Source organism: Heterocephalus glaber, unplaced genomic scaffold (assembly GCF_053883595.1).
Source record: "Heterocephalus glaber isolate CG9 unplaced genomic scaffold, H.glaber_assembly_v1.0 deba00001788, whole genome shotgun sequence".
Classification (NCBI taxonomy): Eukaryota; Metazoa; Chordata; class Mammalia; order Rodentia; family Bathyergidae; genus Heterocephalus; species Heterocephalus glaber.
This window is the reverse complement of record NW_028258471.1, coordinates 661826-682870: the sequence shown is the minus strand read 5'-3', so window position 1 is coordinate 682870 and position 21045 is coordinate 661826. Positions and strand designations below refer to the sequence as shown.

Here is a 21045-nt window from a genome sequence, read left to right as displayed (position 1 = left end):
TATAGAAGACCCCAAGAACTCCACCAAAAGTCTTCTAGACTTAATAACCAAATTCAGTCAAGTAGCTGGTTACAAGGTCAACACACAAAAATCAATACCTTTCCTCTACACAAACAATAGACTCACTGAGAGAGAAATAGAGCAAATAATTCCTTTCACAATAGCATCCAAAAACCTGAAATACCTAGGAATCATCCTAACAAAAGAAATTAAAGACCTCTTCTCTGAAAACTATGGCACTCTGAAAAGAGAGATTGAAGATGATATCAGAAAATGGAAAGACATCCCCTGCTCCTGGGTAGGAGGGATTAATAGAGTGAAAATGGCCATCCTTCCAAAACTGCTATATAGATTTAATGCAATTCCAATTGAGATCCCAGCAGCATACTTCATAGACCTCAAGAAAACAATCCAAAAATTCATCTGGAACAAGAAGAGACCCAGAATAGCAAAAGCAATTCTAGGTAACAGAGACATGGCAGGGGGTATCATAATCCCCAACCTGCAACTCTACTACAAAGCTACTGTGATAAAAACAGCATGGTACTGGCAAAGAAACAGACTTGAGGACCAGTGGAACAGATTAGAAGATGCAGAAACAATGCCAGACACACTCAGCCATCTCATCTTCTATAAAGGAGCCAAGCACCCTCACCGGAGGAAAGACAGCCTCTTTAATAAATGGTGCTGGAAAAATTGGACTTCAACTTGCCAAAGATTAAAACTAGACCTGTATCTCTCACCATGCACTAAACTAAAATCAAAATGGATTCAAGATCTAAATATTAAAATAGAAACTCTGAACCAGTTGGAACAGAGGTTAGGTAGAACCCTTGAAGACATCAGTGTAGGAAAAGATTTTATGAACAAAACCTCAGTTGCCTGTGAACTAGCACAAACAATCAACAAATGGGATCTCTTCTTATTAAAAGGCTTCTGCACAGCAAGAGAAACCACCAACAGTGTGAAGAGACAACCCACAATGTGGGAAAAAATCTTCACCTGCTCTTCCTCAGACAAAGGTCTACTATCTCGAATCTATAAAGAACTTAAAAAGATCAGACCTCCCAAATTTAAAGACCCAATCCGAAAATGGGCATCTGAAATGAACAGACATTTCTCAGACAAAGAAGCAGAAATAGCAAATAAATACATGAAAAAATGTTGAACATCACTGGTCATTTGAGAGATGCAAATGAAAACAACACTGAGATTCCACTTCACTCCAGAAAGAATGGTTGCCCTTATGAAATCAACCAATAACAAATTCTGGTGGGGCTGTGGGGAAAGAGGAACCCTGCTCCACTGCTGGTGGGAGTGTAGACTGCTGCAAGCACTGTGGAAATCAGTATGGAGATACCTCAAAGAACTAGGATTGGAAGTCCCACTTGACCCCGCTATTCCACTGCTGGGGATCTTCCCCAAAGAATTAAAAGAATCATACCACAGTGATATATGTGGGCCCATGTTCATAGCAGTGCAGTTTGTGATAGCTAAAACTGGGAAACAGCCCAAATGCCCATCAACTGGAGACTGGATAAAGAAAATGTGGTTGTTTTATAAAATGGAGTACTACTCAGCCATAAAAAAATGAGAAATTAGAGACATTTATAGCTAAGTGGATGCACATTGAGGGGATACTCTTAAGTGAAATAAATAGGACACACATGTGTAAATACCAAATAGTTTCTCTGGTGTGAGAAATTGAAAGTGTAAATAAGGACTAAATGTATAATAGGTAATGTGAAATAGGAAGAAAAGAGGCAAAGGGGAAGGAAGTGGGAGGGCTAGGGCAAAGGACAGAAGGGAATAGGATTAATATGAGAAAATGGAAAAAGAGGAACAAAATCTTTGTAAATAGGGAGGAGTGGAGGGGTTGAAGGGAGGGCTGGGCAAGGGTGAAAAATAAGAACCAAGAGAGACTATGTAAAGGTGCAAATTTCCAATGATGAATGTCATTATATTGTATACCTAAAATGTACCAATGATTAGAATGAATAATCGATAATGCAAAATAGGAAGAAAATATCCAAAGGGGTAGGGGTAGTGGGAGGGGCAGGGGAAAGGAAAGAAGGGAAAGGAAAAATGATGAGAAATGGAAAAAATGGAAATAAAGTCTTTGTAAATAGGGAAGGGTGGAGGGGGTGAAGGGAGGGCTAGGAATGGGGAAAAAATAAGAACCAAGATGCATTATGTAAAGGTACAATTCCCAAAGAGAAATGTAATTGTGTTGTATACCTACCATGTACCAATAATAGAATTTAATACAAAAAATAAATAAATAAACCAAAAATAGTCAGCAGGTGGCCACAACTATCCATGTTTCATTAAAATCGCATAAAATCTAGGCACAAAAGCACCACTGATTATTGCTCTAGAAAAATTGCATGAAAAATTCAAATATGCAGTTCAAACACCACAGTATGCACAGGACTAAATTCTTAAAGCAGGTGCATGGACTGCTCAATCAGTTTTATACACAGCTTCCAATATTATGATGGTATTTATTTTACTTGATAATAATGAAAAGTTCCAAAAAGCATGACTATGAGAGGGTAAAATGTCTATCCTTATATACTTTGTTTGCCTACTAGTAGAGTCCTAAAAAATTTGCATTTACAAAATACTTGGTAAAAATAGCTTTTAAAAGGTGTCCCAAGAGGTACATAAAATCACCCCCAACTTTTTGTGACAATTCATTCTCCCTCATTATCTACAGATTCAGTTTTCTGTGCCTTCCTTTCCAGCTTCTTGCTTTTCTTTCTTCTTCCCTTTAGCACCTCTGTTAACCTTTGTTCCAGGTTCTTTCTTAGTAGATGTTTTTCTTGGTTTAGGTTCAGGTTTTAGTGGAGCAGGTTTCGTGGACAATGTGGCAGACTGTCTTGTGGGTTCCTGTTTAGTTACTTTGGATCCATCTTTGCCCTCTGTATTCTCTGAAGACTTTCTCTTCAGCATAATGACCGTCGGGTCGGTGGAAAGTGCAGCGACCGGCTTCGACTGTGGGCTCCTGGATGCACCTAGCCATGCCACCGCAGGGCCCAATATGGAGATTTTTTTAATGACTTGGACATAAAACACCCTCTTCACCATCCACATTCTGGTTACCAAAAGTTAAATACAAAAGAATCTACTTGCTAAGTATCCTGTAAATCATAAAGATTTATTAGCTCCTCTAGGGCAGGAACCCATTATACTGTTTATTTCTATTAAATAATAATATTGTATAATGTCACTTGCAAAATGAGGTTTAATCAACCTCCCTAATGTTGCTGTCACCAAAGAAGTCTTTCCTAGTCTAATAGATGTTTCTACATTACAGAAAAGGGTAAGGATTTTGCTGTGATGGCTGCTTTGCTTCTAGCAGAATCATCGACAGTAGAGGTAGAAGATAAATGGAAAAGCATTAGATGAGAAATGCTCCTAACCTTTCTAAACTAACCAAAATTAAGACAGCAGTAGAAAAGAAAGGCTGGATGAAATATATGTCTATAACAGGCAAAAAGATTCCCAACAGAACATGTAAAAGAATCTTGATCTAATGACTACCATAACTACATCAACCCATGTTTGCTGACTAATAATTCTGCTATTCTGATTTTGAAAAAAAATTTTACATAGCCTTTGGTATCTACAAAAAATCTTGCAAGTCTTACATCTTACACTTAAATTAATACCCATGATAAAGCATATTATTCATAAGCATCAACAAAAGATTGTTACTCTAACAAGAAGGCAAATCTCACATTCACTAAAAATGTGACTCATCTATTAAAGACAAAACTTCAGAGATAAAAAATTAAGTAAAAGAAAGCACAATCTTGGGAAAGAAAAAAGTAGCTTTTAGGAACAAAACCAATTACCTAGTCCTATCATCTCTCACTGCATCACTCCGTGTTCTCTACATTTCTACCACACCATTCCAGCAGCCAATCACTGATTTCCAAACTATACATCTCAACACTTCACTGGATAAATTAGAGCAAGTTAGTTTTGCAAGAACAATCTTTTAAAAATAAAACAGAAAATAACAATATAAAAATAACTTGGGTGAGACACGTGGAACGGGAAGGTTTTATTCCTTGAAAGTTCAAGGGTCACAAAACTGTATTTTATTATTATTTTTTCTGAGACAGGGTCTTGCTATGTAGTTGAAGCTGGCCTTGAACTCACTATGTAGCCCAGGCTTGCCTCGAACTCATGGCATTCCTCTTGCTTCAGCCTCCAGAGTGCTGGGATTACAACCATGCACCACCAGGCCTGGCAAAGCTACCTAAGTACGTATTCTGGTTTCCAACATGCCTACATTTCTTACTATGGGTGATAATTTTAAAAGTCACAAAGGTATATAAATATGTCACACACCTACGTTTATTCATGCTTTTTCAACTTTCATCCTGAATCTGATTTATCATTTTACCCTTCAGTATCTTGCACTCATATATTTAGCATTGCTCAACAAATTGGAAAATGAACAAATTGGAAATGAAGAAAATATTTTATATTTAATTAGTAGGGATTTAAACCATTAAATGGCTTTGAACATACCTTAGATTTGATCCATATTTAATTATAAGTAAAAGCTTCGTTAGAAGCTAATGTTCACAATGATTTCCACTAAACTTTTCTTACATTTAAAATTTTTAAATTCTACAAACTTATCTAAAGAATCACCTGCATCAATGTTCCAGAAAGTAAATTAAGTAGTTCCAACACTAAGTCAAAATTATTTCTAACTTCCCATCACTAAAAAACTCCTCCTTCAACTAGATTCTTCCCAATTGAGTCAACATTATTCATAACTATTAAAAAATTAATTCAGTTGGATTAAAATCTGAATTGCTACCAAGAAAGAACCCCAATTTGATTACAAATCAGTTTTGTGTGGCTGGGCATGGTGGTGCACACCTGTTATCCCAGCATTCAGAGGCTGAGCCAGGAGGACCACTGCAAGTTCCAGGCCAGCTGCCTGGGCCACACTGTGAGTTCCAAGTCAGCCTAAACTATATAACCAAACCCTGATTCAAAAAACCAAAAAAAAAAAAAAAAAAAAAAAAGGTTTTGTGCAACCTGTAATTATACATTAGGCATATTTTGGTTTCTCTCAAACAGATTTCCTGGTATCACTGTACATTCTGCAACATCCTAGGAGCAATGTTATCTTTTCAACATTATAGGGAAAAAAAAAAAAAAAAATCACACATGATCCTCCCAGCCACCCTAAACAGAGAACCCACTTACTTGGAAATAACTGACGAACAGTACAAAGGTGTGTAAAAAGTAACCATAATTATAAAACAATCTCATTAGTCTTGAGCACCCTCCCCCCTTCCCTGCAATTATGCAAAGCTTTTACATGCCATAGAATCCTTCTACCTTCATCACCAGTTCCAAGTAACACTACAGGACAGCTCCTACAAAGGCAATAGACAGCATTTATACATGCTGCAATAAGAATAACTTTTGGAACTTTTTTTTTTTTTTGGTATTGGGGATCGAACTCGGGTCCTTCTGCTTGCGCAGCAGGCGGTGAAACCACTGAGCTAAAGCCCCGGCCCAAGAATAAGTTTTATTAAACAAAAAACAAGGGAATAACACAACATATGCCTTGTTTATCAGAATAAAATATGCCACAAACCTTTCACAAGTTTTTAAAACGTATGGATACTTTAAGTTCACGAGAATTTTTAAAACTTTAATCCAATCTGCTACTGTAACCTGCTACAGCCAATTGCAGAAAAGGATATTTTATCATAACTCTATGATCTTTCCTCCCATTCAGCATTCCTGTTACACATTCCAGTATTTCATTATTCAGTATCTTACACTATTCTCAAATTAACTAGTGTATCTTGTCCCTTTGAAAGCAAGAATCATGTCCTATCCTGCAGTCAATTTTAATCCCAACAGGATCTAGCATTCTGCTGTTCAACCTACCATTCTACAAAATCATTGTCTTGCACTGTAAAACAGGAAACTTGGATTCTCTATCCAGATCTATTACGTTATCACTTCTGTCTTCATTCACTTAAGAAGCAAGAGCTCCAGCTTTCTCTAACAGAGTACTGAATGTGACCATATGAAACTGCTATTTGTGTATGTAAAAAATGACTGAATTTCAAATATGGGCAATTTCACTTGGGTTAACCAAAGTGCTGATTCCATAATATGGCTATCTGTCCACAGTCTAGAAATTAGACCATAAGAAAATAAAGAATGCACACACGCTATGCGCTTCCACAATAGTTTTTTTGTTAATACTATCATCCATGCACATTTTTTAACAGTAATTCTCATTTGTCCTTACTGGCAAGTTTATTATAAACTCTAAGAAAGACACTACAACAAAATCCAGTCTATCCACAAAGAACTCTCCAGGCCTTTGCTACATTATCTGTAAATCAAAAAATGTCTTATAATGCATGGAGAAGAAACGAAGTTCACAAGTAAACAAAAAACACATCCACTATTCTGTGAGACAGTGAAATTGTGCACGATTATTTAGTATGGCCCAGAAACAAACGTTTCCGATGACTTTGCAGGACCAAGTGGACGCATATCCTAAAGTACTAAAATACTGAATATGACCACTTAAGATGGAGTACATTTGGGGATGGACGTGGTGGCATGCGCCTATAATACTGGCACTTAAGAAGCTGAGGCAGGAGGATTACCCCGTGTTCGAGGCCAGCCTAAGCTACGCAGTGAGACCCCGTCTCAAAAAAAGTACATTAACCTCTTCCTCCTACAGAAATTGACTATCGACTGTTTTATATTTGAGACTCCAAAGTATGTTTTTCTACACACATCCCCCCCAAACCAATAAGGTTTGAATTAAAAAGGACATCAGTACAAAAGAGACCTCCACCCTTAGGATAAAAAACGGAAGCCCGAGTGACTCTTTTGAGTCTTTGGGCGTGTCCAACAGTGGGCTTCGCATCCTCCCAACCTATTCTAGGGAAATAACCTTTCAGATCGTTTCCAGCCCTTCTCAGATCCGGGTGCACAGCAGCGCCTGGGCGTGGCCGCGTAGACCAGGCAGACACTGCTGACCCCAGGGGCCACCGGCCCCGCTGTCCCTCACCAGGCCCGCGCACCGAGAGTGACGGTGGTCAGCAAGCCAGGCCGACGCCACCCGCCAGTCCTCAGCCCCGCCGGCAGCGGTGACAGCGCCCGCCGGACCTCAAGGGCGTCTCCGGGCGGTCCCCGCCGAACCGGCCGGCAAAGCGCACCTGCAGCTCTCGCCAGGTCAGTGGAACTGCCCGAAGACACTTCCCGCGGCCCGGGGAAACTCGAGAACCGCCACCAACGGGGGCCCAGCCCCACTGCAACCCCGTTCACCCCGCTCCCCTTTCCCAGTCACTGCCCACCTCACCTCGGGATCTCAGAGACCACTGAACCTGGTCGCAGACACTCCGTCTGTCTCCAGTCAATGGAGACGCGAAGCGGAACGAACGCTGGGCCTACGCACGCTTAGAGATACGAGTCTGCGACCAATCAGAAAGGATCGTCCGATTGCCTAACCAATCATTGTGCTGCTGCTCTGCCTGACAGCCTACGTCACGAACAGTCGCCTTAACAACCGCCCACACCTCTCACCCTGGCGGAGAACCGGTACCGCACCATCTCTCACCACAGCTCAGCCAACCAATAGCCAGCCGAGTACCGGCGCCAGGGCCCGCCTATTGGCCCGCGAGCCGCGGGGGCGCACGCGTGGAAGCGGTTTAGGCTCGGTGATAGGGGAGAACGAGTGGAGTGGCCCGCCGCTCGGGACCTGACCTGCGGTCTTCCCGCCTCTGAGGGGACTCTGAGGGGGCGGTGGTAGGAAGCGGGACTGGACCTCGAGAACGAACCCCGGCTTAGGCTGAGGACAGAAAGCTGTTATCTTAGGGGCGACAGATGAGGGAAGTAGAGATGGTCCTGCAAAATGAGGAACACGAGCAGGGTGGTGTCGGCCGGGTGCCTCGCGACAGAGGCCTCACTCACCCTGCAGTGCAGGCGCCCGGGTCGCCATCCGTGTCTCCCCGGCGCTTGCCGCTGCGTCCTCTCTGCGGTCCCTCCGCTCTCCGACCGGTGCAGGCTAGTGTCATCTCACCTTTCCTGCCTGTCCCCCCACGTGCCCTCAGGAGTCGCTCCGGTCTGCTGGGCTCGCTCCATCCCACAACCCTAGGTTCTCAACTCTTAATTCGGGTGAGCACCGCGCCCCAGGCCTTTCCTCACCCGCAGCAGCTTTTCAGTGCCTGCTTAGATCTGCTAGTTTAACCTGGATAGGATTACCCATTTGAAATGAAATCCTGATTATACCTCCAGAACCTCACAGAGATCTCTTCCTTTCCTGATTCCTTCAAATACTTCATCTCCCACTTAGCACACCTGTTTCTGTAATATTCTACGATTTATGTGGCAATTTCTTAAGGACAGCAGTTGTACTTCCCTCAATTTTAAGGGCCCATGTTTTGAAACAGTGCCTGTAAAATACTATATGTTCAGTATAATTTTAATAAACTTAATAGGAATTTTAATAACTTATTTTTCATGATCTTTATAAAATAGGTGTTTTTCTCATTTTAAAAAAAGAAAGGAAGAAAAAGATAGATGGAAATTTGTTAAGCAACTTGAAGCAATTAGAAAAACTGGGATTAGGGCCAGGGATGTAGCTTAGTGACACCATGCCTGCCTCGAACGAAAGGTCCTGAGTTCGATCCCTGGTACCAAAAAAAAAAAAAGGATTAGAACCCAGATCTATAATTTATGCTGGTTCTCCTATATTCCACTGCTCCAGGATAGTATCTTTATTCATATATCTTTATTGGATTAGGATTAGTTGAAACATTCATGTTCAGGGCACCACAGTTGGCACTGGGAGATACTGCAAAAAACATGACAGACATGGTGCTTTATTTTGTGAATGTTTCATAGTGAAGAAAACTGAAGTCGACTAGCCAAAGATTGCAAACTCATCAGAAGCAAAGTAAAAGAAGGAAAGAAAAGGAAGTAGAGAAGGAAAAAGGAAAGAGTATGTAAGTACCAAAAGGCTAAAAACTTTAGTATTTTGAATCCCCCTAGAAGTCTAAAAGGCCAAATGTCTGAGAATTAGAAGTTACAGATCGCACAAATACTAAACTTCAAATAAGGATTTTAAAGTTGTTACTATAAAAGGCAAAACTACATGGGCCGAGGTGATGCACACCTGTGAACCCAGTATTTGGGAGGCTGAGCCAGGAGGATTGCCCTGAGTTCAAGACCAGCCTGGGCTATATAGTGAATTCATGGCCAACCTGAACTACATAGGAAGACCTTGTCTCAATAATTAATTAATTAATTAATTGATTAAAGGGCAAGAGCAAGGTTTGGAAGCTTTCACTCCCAAACTCTACTTAATTGAGAACACTGGAGGGTACATGAGTTCAAAAGAAAACAATAAAGAAATGAATTATCTAGTGTTATGTTCTTAAAGCAACTTCTGTATCATTCCCAAAGTATACTTCAAAGAATTGTGACTGCATGTAACTAAAAATTTATACATAATGATAAACTGCAAAATTTTCCCTGGGTCATGCTTAAAGATGAGAAATTACAACAATAATAAGTATTAGTCTTTTCTGTGTCAGCCACTTTTCTAAGTGCTGTTGACTGGCCAGGGATAAAGCTACAGAGGTAGAAAAGTTAAATAACTTGCCTAAATTCACATAGCAGCAGTAATAGATCTGAAATCTGAACTCTGGAATCTGGTTCCCAACACTGTCCCTCTTTTGCATTACATAATATGTATTACTTTGTATTAGAACATATTGTATGATTGTTTTTCTGATGCTCTATTGCAAAACCCTTTTCATAGTGTCATTTAAGAGTTGTACTTATTTATTTCCTATCATACTTCCCAACTGCATTCAAATTTACATTTTACAGCTTTGGGCAGATTTTTTTTTCCTTTCGTTGCTCTCACAATTTTTTAAAAATTTTTTTTCTCTTTTAAATTTCAGGATAAATTTTTAAACCAGTATACTGCGAATGATAATTGATCACAGTGTTTGACAGACATTATGACTGATTATCACTCCCGCCAAAGATCAAGAAATATTTACTGAGGGCCTATTCTGTGCTGTACAAAAACTTAAGTCCTCAAGGTCCAGAGTTAAATAAGATATTATTTTAAATTGATCTTTTCCAGATAACATAGTAAATGTTCTCAATGAGGCATACAGAGGGTCCAGTGAGAAGGGTTTGGGTTGGCTTTGAACACAGAAAGCTGATGTAAAGCCTAGTCTGGGTACTATGGCTAAACCTGTGAGCATGAAAATGGAGGTGATATAGATATAAGAGAAGAAAATTAAACTGAAGAGAAATTTTTAAATATAGAATAGGAAAGATTTAAAAGGTGAGGAAGTCATGGACAGATAAACATCTCACATCTGTATTGCTGACATTTGATGTGTGATACAACTCTCAACTGTTGTTCTTAAGTAACAAAACTAAGTATTGTTTCTTAGTTTCTAAAGCTTCCCATACTGAAAGGAATAGGCAGGGCCTCTCTTGAAACTGGGAACAAGGGTCTCTAAGGACAGTGTACCCAAAGATCTCTGCTGTCCCCTGAGCCTGCATTCACTGTTTTAACTGTGTTTTTGTTTGTTTTCTTCTTCATAGTTCCCCATACCTCTCCTTAGGAGCTTCTGCAGCTTCACAGAAACAGTTGGAGAGCAGGTACAAACGGTATTGGAATAATTTCCCCCCTCAGGAAAATATTCACACAATGTAGAAATGGCATGTGTGTGATGGGGTGTAAAAGTTCATTCTTGAGATTCTTAGGAATTTTTGGCCAGGGTGATTGATTCACAGAGGAGTTAGTGACAGAGAAAAGATAGAACAAGTACAAGCCCTTCTCCCTCAACAGCAAATTTTGCTGTGGTCCCAGCAAATAAGAATGGAGTGTGCTATGTACTGCAAAGGCTGTATCTAGCTCAGCTGCCAAGTCCTTTCCTCCTGTTAACCTTTGTTCTCTCAATCTCTACCCCTCCCTCTAGCTGACTCAGACAGGTTTCTAACTATAAAAATCTCCTGATGGAAAAACCAGAAGGAAGTGATGATGGTGGGGAGAACAAGCTGGATAAGGTCTCAGCAAGCAAATATGAGACAAGACACCCTCTTTAGCTCTCCTGAGCAACCCTAATGGAGAAGTGAAACAGCAATTGTTCATGGCAGTACACATGCAGGCAAGATTTTAATACAGCACCACTGTCACTTACAGGTAAAAATGGTCAAGTGAAAAAGAAGGCTACAAAGTGCAATGAATTTGGCTACACCTAACAGCAAACACCAATTAAAAATGGCTAATCCAAGATAAGCATTTGTTCCTTTCTTGGGTAAAGGAAGATGGAGATAGATAGTCTAGGATGAGCATGGCAGCTCATGATGCTTCCAGGGACCTTTCTGTCATTCTGGCTGGGCATAGTGGTGTACACCTGTAATCCCAGCTCTCAGGAGGCTGAGACAGGAGGATTGCTGCAAGTTCAAGGCTGACCTGGGCTACATCCTCAATCTCAAATGGCAACTGGAGCACCAGCATTTAGTCCTTCTAGAAGAAGGAAAATAGAAGCAAAAGGGCAAAACAACAACAAAGCCCTTTCCTCCTAAGTCAGGACCATTTTCACAGTATCTTGTGTCCGGAACTGTAAGGTGGTACTTAGCAACAAAGGAGCTGGAGGATGTAAACTTTATATTTGGCAGTGATGTATCCAGCTCAAAACCAAACAAAACAGGCCTTTGCTTCTCTGTATATCTTCCATGGTATCCCCATACTGAGTGGGCACACACTAAACACCTAATACATTCACTGACCACTTAAGTCAGAAATAGGACACAATTTTACCATCAAGATTTTGGGGACATAAGAAAAGACGTAAACATAGTATCAAAGTGATTATTTTATAAGAATTAGTTTGAAATGTCAGTGGAGCTCTAACACCTACACTTGACTTTAGCTAAATCCACCAACAACTTTATTAAATTTTTTATTTTATTAGTCGATGTTTCCATTTCATGTATGTTACAGTCATCTTGCGGGATAGTTACATGTACATACCACAGCTTGTTTCTTTTTTTTTTTTAACCCCCTTCCCCTTCATCCCCTCCCCATCCTCCTCTGCTTTCCCTACCCTATTTTTCATTCTTGATGATATTATCAATCTTAGCTCATGTTATGGCATATAATACTTACATTCATTGAGGTTATTAGGTTCTTGTACATGGTTTATCTCTATTCTATTTGTTTCCCCTTCACCTCTTCCACTTACCTCGAGCTTTTTCTCTTAAACAACTTCCCTATAGCAAGAGCTCTATCTCCTTGTCCCCTTCTATCCATCCTTTGTATTCTTTTTATTTATATTTTGCTTCATTCAAATATGGAATTTAAGCTTGTGTGTCTAGTTTATTTCACTCAGTATTATATTTTTAAGTACATCCATTTTCCTATAAATGTTTCAAATCCATCATTATAGCCGAGTAATATTCCATTATATAAAGATACCATATTTTCTTTATCAACTCATCTGTTGAGGGGTATACAGGCTGTTTCCAGAATTTAGCCATTATGAGTTGTGTACTATAAACATTACTATGCATTTATCGCTGTAGAATGATGTCATAAGCTTTTTGGGGAAGACATCTAGAAGGAGGAAAGCTGGGTCATATGGAATTTCTAATTTCAGTTCTTTGAGAAATCTCCATACTGATTGTTGGAGATACGTAATGGTTGTACTAGTTTATATTCCCACTAAACAATGAAGGAGTGTTCCTTTTTCACCACAGCCTCGCTAGCATTTGCTGTTGTTTGATTTCTTAATTTCTTTCTGGGGTAAAATGGAATCTTAGCATTGTTTTAATTTGTATTTCCATAGTGGCCAGAGATGTTGAGCATTTTTTCATATATTGGTTGGTCATTTGTATTTCTTCCTCTATAAAGTGTCTTCATTTACCTTGCCCATTTGTTGACAAGATCTTTAATTTTAGGTAGTTTAATTTTTTTCAGTTCTTTATATGTTCCAGATATTAGTCTTCTGTCTGAGGAGTAGCTGACAAAAATTTCTTTGCCATCCTGTAGGTTGTCGCTTCACTCTACTGATTGATTCTTTTGCTGTACAGAAGCTTTTTAGTCTGATATAATCCCATTTGTTGATTTTTGCTGTTACTTCTTGTGCAGTTGAAGTTCTGCTAGAAAAATCCTTTCCTACACCTATGTCTTCAATTGTTTTACCTCTTTTATCTTTAATGCTTCTGTTTTAACATTTAGATCTTTGATCCATTTTTATTTTAATTTACTATATGGTGTGAAATAAGAGTCCATTTTCAATCTTCTGCACACAGATAACCAGTTTTCCCAGCACCACTTATTGAATAGGCTGTCTTTCCTACATCATATGCTTTTAGCCTCTTTGGCAAAGATCAAATAGCTGAATGTGTCTTGGAAAGTTTCTGTATCCTCAGTTCTGTTCCCTTGAAGTATCTTTCTGTTTTTGTCCCAGTACCATAACATTTTTTATCAGTATTTCTTTTGTAGTATAGCTTGAAGTCAGGTATTGCTATGTCTCCTGCTTTGCTCTTGTTGCCAAAAATTATTTTTGCTACTTTGGGGTCTCTTTTGGTTTCATATAAATTTTAGGATTGCTTTTTCTATATATGTAAAGTATGCTGTTGGTATTTTGATTGGGACTGCATTGAATCTGTACAATAGTTTTGAGAGTATGGACATTTTGACGATATTGATTCTGCTTATCCACAGCAGGGGACATGTTTCCATTTTCTGATATCTTCTTCAATTTCCTTTTTCAGAATATTGTAGTTTTCTTTGTAGAGATCTTTCACCTCTTTGGTTTGGTTAATTCCTAGGTATTTCATTTTTCTTGCAGCAAAGTTAAATGATATTTTCATTATTTCCTTTTCATCCCATTCATTGTTGGTATACACAAATGGTAATGATTTTTGTGCGTTGATCTTGTAGCCTGTCACACTGCTGAAGTTAATTGTTAAAGAGTTTTTTGGTCAAGTTCTTTGGGACTTCTATGTAGAGTATCATGTCATCTACAAAACATGATAATTTGAGTTCTTCCTTGCCTATACGTATCAGTTTCATTTCTTTCTCTTGCCTAATTGCTCTGGCTAATGTTTCAAGTATTATGTTGAATAGAAAAGGTCATGGTGACATTCTTGTCTTGTTCTTAATTTTATGGGAGAAACGTTTTAGATTTTTTTCCATTTAGTATGATGCTGGCTATATGCTGGTTTGGGCATATATAGTCTCTATCATATTCAGGGATGATCCTTCTATACCTGTTTCTTCAGGGTTTTTATCATGAAGTGGTGTTGAATTTTGTCAAAAGGCTTTTCTGCATCTATTGATTATGATCATACAATTTTTGACCTTGCTTTGGTTTATGTGATGTATTACATTTAGTGACTTACATATGTTGCACCATCCTTGCATCTCTGGGATGAAACCTACCTCATCATGATGTATGATGTTTTTGATGATGTGGTGCATTCTATTTACTAGTATCTTGTCGGGATTTTTGCATCTGTGTTCATTGAGGAAGATTAGCCTATAGTTTTCCTTTTTAGTTGGGTCTTTATCTGGTTTGGGGATCAGGGTGATATTGGCATTCATAAATAAGTTTGAGGGCACTCCGTGCCTTTCAATTTCTTTGAAGAGCTTGAGGAGTATTGGTGATACAGCATCCTTAAAGGTTTTGTAGAATTCAGCAGTGAATCCAAGTCCTGTGCTTTTTTTTAGTAGGTAGATTCATTATTATATTGTTTGATATTGGATTTGTAAGCATATTTATGTCTTTTTGGATTAGTTTTGGTAGTCTGTATGTATCTATGAATCTGTCCATTTGTTCAACATTTGCTAATTTGTTGGAATATAATTTTTCAAAGTAGTAAACCATCTTCTGGATTTCCACAGTGTCTGTTGTGATTTCATGTTTTTTCATTTCTAATTGTATTGACGTGAGTCTTTTCTCTCTTTCTCTTGTTAAGTCTGGCTAGGGGCTTATCTATTTTATTTATTTTTTCAAAGAACCAGCTCTTCGATTCATTGATTTTTTCAAACTTTTTTTTAGTCTTAATTCCATTGATTTCTGTTCTCATCTTTATAATTTTCCTTCTTAATTTCAGTTTGAGGCTGGATTGTTTTTGTTTCTCAATTATCTTAAGATTGCTTGTAACATTGTCTATTTAAGCTTGTTCCCTTTTCCTAATGTAAGCCCTGATTATGATGAATCACTATGTAGACCAGGCTGGTCTCGAACTCATGGGAATGCTCCTGCCTCAGCCCCTCAAATGCTGGGATTACAGGCATGTGCCATCACACCCAGCTTCTACCAGAGGTTTTGACAAGTTGTATCGCCATTGTCATTAACTTCCAGAAATTTTAAAATTTCTTCTTTGATTTCTTTTGTCACCCATTGGTTTGTTTAGGAGTATATTATTAATTTTCCAGGAGGTTTTGCCTTTTCCAAAACCTTTTTGTTGTTGATCTCTATTTTCATTGCACAGTGGTCTGATAGTATGCATGGGGTAATTTCTGTTCTTTATATTTACTTAAGAAGGCTTTGTGGATTAGCATGTGATCTATTTTGGAAAAAGTACCAGGTGCCACTGAAAAGAAGGCATACTCTGTTATGGAAAGGTGGAATACTCTGTAGACATCCATTAAGTCCATATGTTCAGGGTGTGGTTTAGCTCTGAAATTTCTTTATTGGTTTTCTGTTTACTTGATCTATCTCTTTGGAAAAGTAGGGGGTTAAAATCCCCTACTATGATTGTGTTAGTGTTTATTTGATCTTGTTATTTCAGCAGTTTTTGTTTTATAAAGATAAGTGTTCCAATATTTAGTGTATATATGTTTATCAAAGTTATCTCTTCTTGTTGGATTTTTCCCTTAACTAGTATGTAGTGACTTTCTTTGTCTCTTCTAATGAGTTTTATCTTGAAGTTTACCATGTTTGATACTAGAATTGCTACCCTTGCTTGTTTTCAGGGTCCTGGTTCATAAAATGTTGTTTTCTGTTCTTTAATTTTTAGTCTAGGAATATCATTTTGGATTAGATGAGTTTCTTGAATGTAACAAATTGTTGGACTCTGTTTTGTTAATCCAGTTTGCCAGTCTGTGTCTTTTAATTGAAGAGTTAAGGCCTTTAACATTGAGAGAGATTACTGAAATCATTGCCTTTTTTATCTGTAGGTGTATCCTTTTTTTTCTTTTCCTGATGTTTTTTGTTGCTGTTTATCCATTGACCTCATTGGTTTCTTCTGTGTTTTTAGCTGTGGCTGATTTGTTTTCTTTCTTTTTTTTTTTTGTACTGGGAATTGAACTCAGGACCTTGTGCTTGCCAGGCAGACACTGCACCACTGAACTAAATCCCCAGCCCTGTTCTTTCTTTTGAGAATACTGATGAGTAATTTCTGTAGAGCTGGTTTAGCACTCATATATCTTCTGAGCTGGTCTTTGTCATGGAAATACCTAATTTCTCCATCTAGTTTGAAGGACATTTTTGACGGGTAAGTTGGGATGGAAACTATTTGCTCTTTAGAGCTTGAAATACTTCACTTCCATGTCTTCTGGCCTTCAAGGTTTGTGTTGAGAAGCTTGCTGTGTTTCTAATTGGTTTACCTTTGTATGTTATTTTTTATTTTTCTCTTCCTACTTTTAAAATTCTGGGTGTTTTTATTTGTTTGTTTTGTTCTTTTTGCTGGATATCTGGTAATTTATAAAGATATGCCTTGGTGAGCATCTTTTTTCATCGTATTGTATGGTGTTATATAAGCGTCACCTACTTGTATTAAACTCTTTAAACTCTTTTTTATATTGGGAAAATTTTCTTCCATGATTTCTATAAGCATGTTAATGAATCCATCTGTGCTGTCTTCTAGTTTTTCTCTAACTTTGATTAGCCCTAGATTGATCTTGTTGTCATCCAGTAGCTGCTACACAGCCTTCTCTTTTTCTATTTTCTTAAATTATTGGCAAACTCTACTCAATGCCTTTTGGTTTACAACTCTTATTTGCTCGTGTGTGTGTGTGTGTGTGTGTGTGTGTGTGTGTGTGTGTGTGTGTGTGTGTTTTGGGGGGTGCACAGGGTCTCACTATGTAGTTCAGACTGGCCTCAAATTCACTGAGATCCTCCTGTCTCAGCCTCCCAGTTTCTGGGATTATAGGCATGTCCCACCATGCCCAACTGCTTGTTCTTTGGTATATATTCATTATAAATAATTTAGGAAGAAATTTGACCAACACACATGAAGGAAGAATTTTAAAATTGTAGTTGATGTCACTCTGGGCTCATAATTCAGGACAGCCCTCCCTTTGCCTAGCTCTTCCTTGAAACATATGCACTAGAAATTCTATAAGATCTTAGCTATAGGCTGTGGACAAAGCTCTCTATCTCTATCTCTCACCAAAGGCAGCATCCTTCTTTTAGAATCTAAGACTGGTTGGAGCACCAAGTAAACACATCCCTCTTTTGGTTGATTTTAAACCATGGCTGATAATATATGGCTATTGCTTGTCATGTTACTTAATAGGTAAGAAAGTGAAAGTTAAAATTTTTAACCAGTCTTTGTCCCTAGATCCCTTCTCATTAACTTGAATTTGTCCCCCAAAATGTTCATATGCTGGAAACTTTGTCCTTATTGTAAAGTACTGAGAGGTGATAGATCTCTAAGATGTGAGTCTAGTGGAAGGTGATTAACTCACAGGGACACCACCTTTGAATGAGATTAAGCAAAATGTTTTTGTCCCATTGTTTATTGGTACATTTTCGGCATAAAATACAGTTACATTCATCATTGGGATCTTGTACCTTTACATGAGTATCTTGGTTCTTGTTTTTTTCCCCTTCCCTTGCCCACCCTTCCCTATTTGCAAAGACCTTGTTTCCGTTTTATTTCCTCTTCTCATATTTTTTCTTTTCCCTTTTTTCCCTTCCCCATCCCTCCCAATACCCCTGCTCTTTTAGACCTTTTCTTCCTGTTACACAATATCAGTTATACATTTTTTAAATTACAATATTAAGATCTAGGAGACATTACCACAGATTTTACAGAATTTAAAAGGATATAGAAAGCATATTACAAAAATAGTTTTTGAAATAAATTTGACAACTTCTAAGAAGTACCTTAGAAGACAAATTAATGAAACTAACTCTGGAGGAAATATACAATTTGAATAGCACCTATTAAAGAAAGTATATTCCTAGCTTGAAAACCTACCTATATGACAACAGCAGGCTCATAAATATTTTAACTGATAAATTATATCAAACAATTAAAGCAAAAAAAAAAAAAAAGGAACACTTCTCACCTCATTTTAGAAAAGCAACATTGTGCTAATCCTAAAACTGGATAAAGATAATAGAAGAAAAAAGTATGAACATAGATAGAAATTTGTTTAACAAAACAAACTATTGGAAGTCAGATCTGACAGGATGTAGAAAGTGGTTTTGTTATAGGGATGGCAGTGTTGGTTCAGCATTGGAAGATCCACCCCAAAAGTCATCATTTTAACAGAGGAAAGGAAAAAGCCATATGATCCTGTCACTAGTTGGAGAAAAAGTATTGGACTAAATTCTACAGCTGGTTATGGTAAAAGCTATCAGAAGACTAGAAGTAGAACAGAACCTTCTCAACAGATTAAAGACATGTACTCCATACTTGCAGCGAGAATACCTTATATAAATGGAGAAGATACAATGCTTTCTCCTTAAGGTGGAGAACAAGGGCAGATATGCTTACTCTATCTGTCCATTAAACTTTGAAACCTAGTCCCCACCAAAATAGTCTGGCAATAAAATGACACAACTAGGATAGGATTGGCACAGCAGAAGCAAAATCTTTATATGTAGATGAAATGATCATCTACAGAGAGAATACTAAGAAATCTCTAGGAGCCCCTAGAACTTGTACTTGAATTTAGCAGGTTTAGAAAACACAAGGTATATATAAAAATTCAGGTCTGTGTATACTTGCTATAAATGAAGTATTGGATATTGAAATTTAAAAGTTATGTAGGAGTACAAAGGACCTAGAAAAGTTAAAAACAAAAACAGTGTTGGAAGACGTTTAGTACCTAATTTTAAGACATCTTCTAAAGCTGCAGTAATCAAGGCAGTGTTGGTGTAAGGAAAGACATATAGATCATTTGAATAAAACAGAGAATCGAGAAATAGAACCACACATATATGGTCCACTGAGTTTTGAAAGATTATTTAACATTAGCATTTTATAGAATATAAACTCAATTCAAGAGCCGAGGAAGAGATAGTGTTTTCAGCAAATGGCACTAGGACACCTGGTATCCATATATAAAAAATTAACCTCAACCCTTTTTTTCCATACATGAAAATAACTTGAAGGGATCTATGAACCTAAATAAGAAAGTCTAAAAGTAAAAAACTTTAAGAAGAAATTATAAGGGAAAATATTTATGAATTCAGGGTAGGCAAGAACTACCTAGGATACAAAAAACATGATGTATAAAAGAAAAAATTGATAGATGAGATTCCATCAAAATTTAGAACTTTAAATGACATCATTAAAATGAAAAGTCCGTAAACAGACCGTATTTACCATACGTATAACCTATGAGCAGAATATATAAACAATTCTTAGAGCTCATTAATAGACAACCCAATTAAAATGTAGACATAAGAAGATGATAAATAGCCAGTATAGCACAAGGAATGGTGTGCAACTCTAGAATCAGAAAAATACTAATCAGTACAATAATAAGATTGAATTATACACCCATTAGGGAGATGAAGTTAAAAGTTTTAAAAGCCTTGTCATGACTTTTTCTTTTTGTTGGATTCTCCCCCTTTGTGTTTAATTTGTCACACCCAATGGATTCCTTCTGCTGGGTTTCCTGGGGTTGTGATCCTCATTGTCTTTTCCTAGGGTATTGTCTAAAATTTTTTGGAGTGCCAGTTTGGTATTCATGAAGTTCCTGAGGTGCTCTTTGTCATGAAAGTATCTTATTTCTCCATCAATTTTGAAAGATAGTTTTGCAGGGTACATCAGTCTGGGTTGGAGGCTGTTTTCCTTTAGGGCTTGAAATACATCACTCCAAGCTCTTCTTGCCTTGAGGGTTTGCATTGAGAAGTCTGCTGTGATTCTGATGGGCTTTCCTTTGTATGTGATTTGTTTCTTTTCTCTCACTGCTTGTAGAATTTTATTCTTCTGTTGGATTTCTGGAATTCTAACTATTATATCCTTATGTGTAGGTTTTTTTTTTTTGATCAAGGCTAGCTGGAGTCCTATATGCCTCACTTATCTGCGTGTCAAGTTCTTTTCCCTTCCTTGGGAAGTTTTCTGCCATCACTTCTGTGAAGAGATTTTTTATGTCATCTGCACTCTCTCCTCTTTCTTCATTGACTCCAATCAGTCTTATGTTATTCTTCTTTGCATGGTCTAGCAGCTGCTGGATCGATTTCTCGTGGTCCCTTACAATTTTAAAGCAATTTTTCTTTTCCTCCTCACTAATTGCAATCTTGTCTTCTGTATGTGAAATTCTATCCTCACATTGGTTCATTCTGCTGTGCAGACTTTTGATGGAGTTTTTAATCTCTTGGAAATCTGTTTGTATCTGTTTTATGGATTCCATTTGTTTCCTGTGTTGGGATTCCATCATGTTCCTCAGATCCTCTATTTTTTTATCTGTATCCTCTCTAGATTTATTAATCATGTCTTGCACCATGAGCAAAATCTTTGCTGTTATCTGGGTAATTATTTCTGGTTTCATTTTTCCCAGATCCTCTTTTGTTGCCAGTTCAGAGAGTCCAGGTGGTTGAGTATGAGATTGTTCCATCTCATTTCCCTTTGGGGTTGCTGTAGGTGATCCAGAAATCTGTTTTTGAGACTTGTTTATGTGTCTTCTCATTTCCACAGGAGGGGGTGCTTCTGGCGCCCGCGTGGCTCACCTTCTCTGCCCTAGGAGCTTGGGATGGCAGTGGGGGAGCTTCCTTCCGGGTGCTGGGACCAGCTGAGCTTCTCTGCCCT

General features: G+C 38.1%; 1 protein-coding gene, 1 long non-coding RNA gene and 1 pseudogene across 3 annotated transcripts in view; 1 reads left to right on the top strand and 2 right to left on the bottom strand.

The window, feature by feature from the left end:
• Positions 1-7556, bottom strand: part of Hmgcr (3-hydroxy-3-methylglutaryl-CoA reductase) — a 29735-nt gene extending 22179 nt beyond the window's left edge. Inside the window, exon 1 of the mRNA XM_004875067.4 lies at positions 7373-7556. The gene's annotated coding sequence lies outside the window, so the exon portion shown is untranslated. The remainder of the gene's footprint in view (positions 1-7372) is intronic.
• LOC101716657 (high mobility group nucleosome-binding domain-containing protein 3 pseudogene) lies at positions 2491-7454 on the bottom strand (annotated as a pseudogene). Its single transcript, XR_015448040.1, has 2 exons — positions 7373-7454; positions 2491-3017 (listed from the first exon to the last, which is right to left on the bottom strand). The product of XR_015448040.1 is annotated as a high mobility group nucleosome-binding domain-containing protein 3 pseudogene (transcript).
• Positions 7557-8043: 487 nt separating the features above from the next.
• Positions 8044-11175, top strand: LOC147820881 (uncharacterized). The gene is made up of 4 exons (XR_015448041.1): positions 8044-8187; positions 8917-9017; positions 10642-10698; positions 11019-11175. It is a non-coding gene; the product is annotated as an uncharacterized LOC147820881 (long non-coding RNA).
• Positions 11176-21045: the final 9870 nt, after the last annotated feature.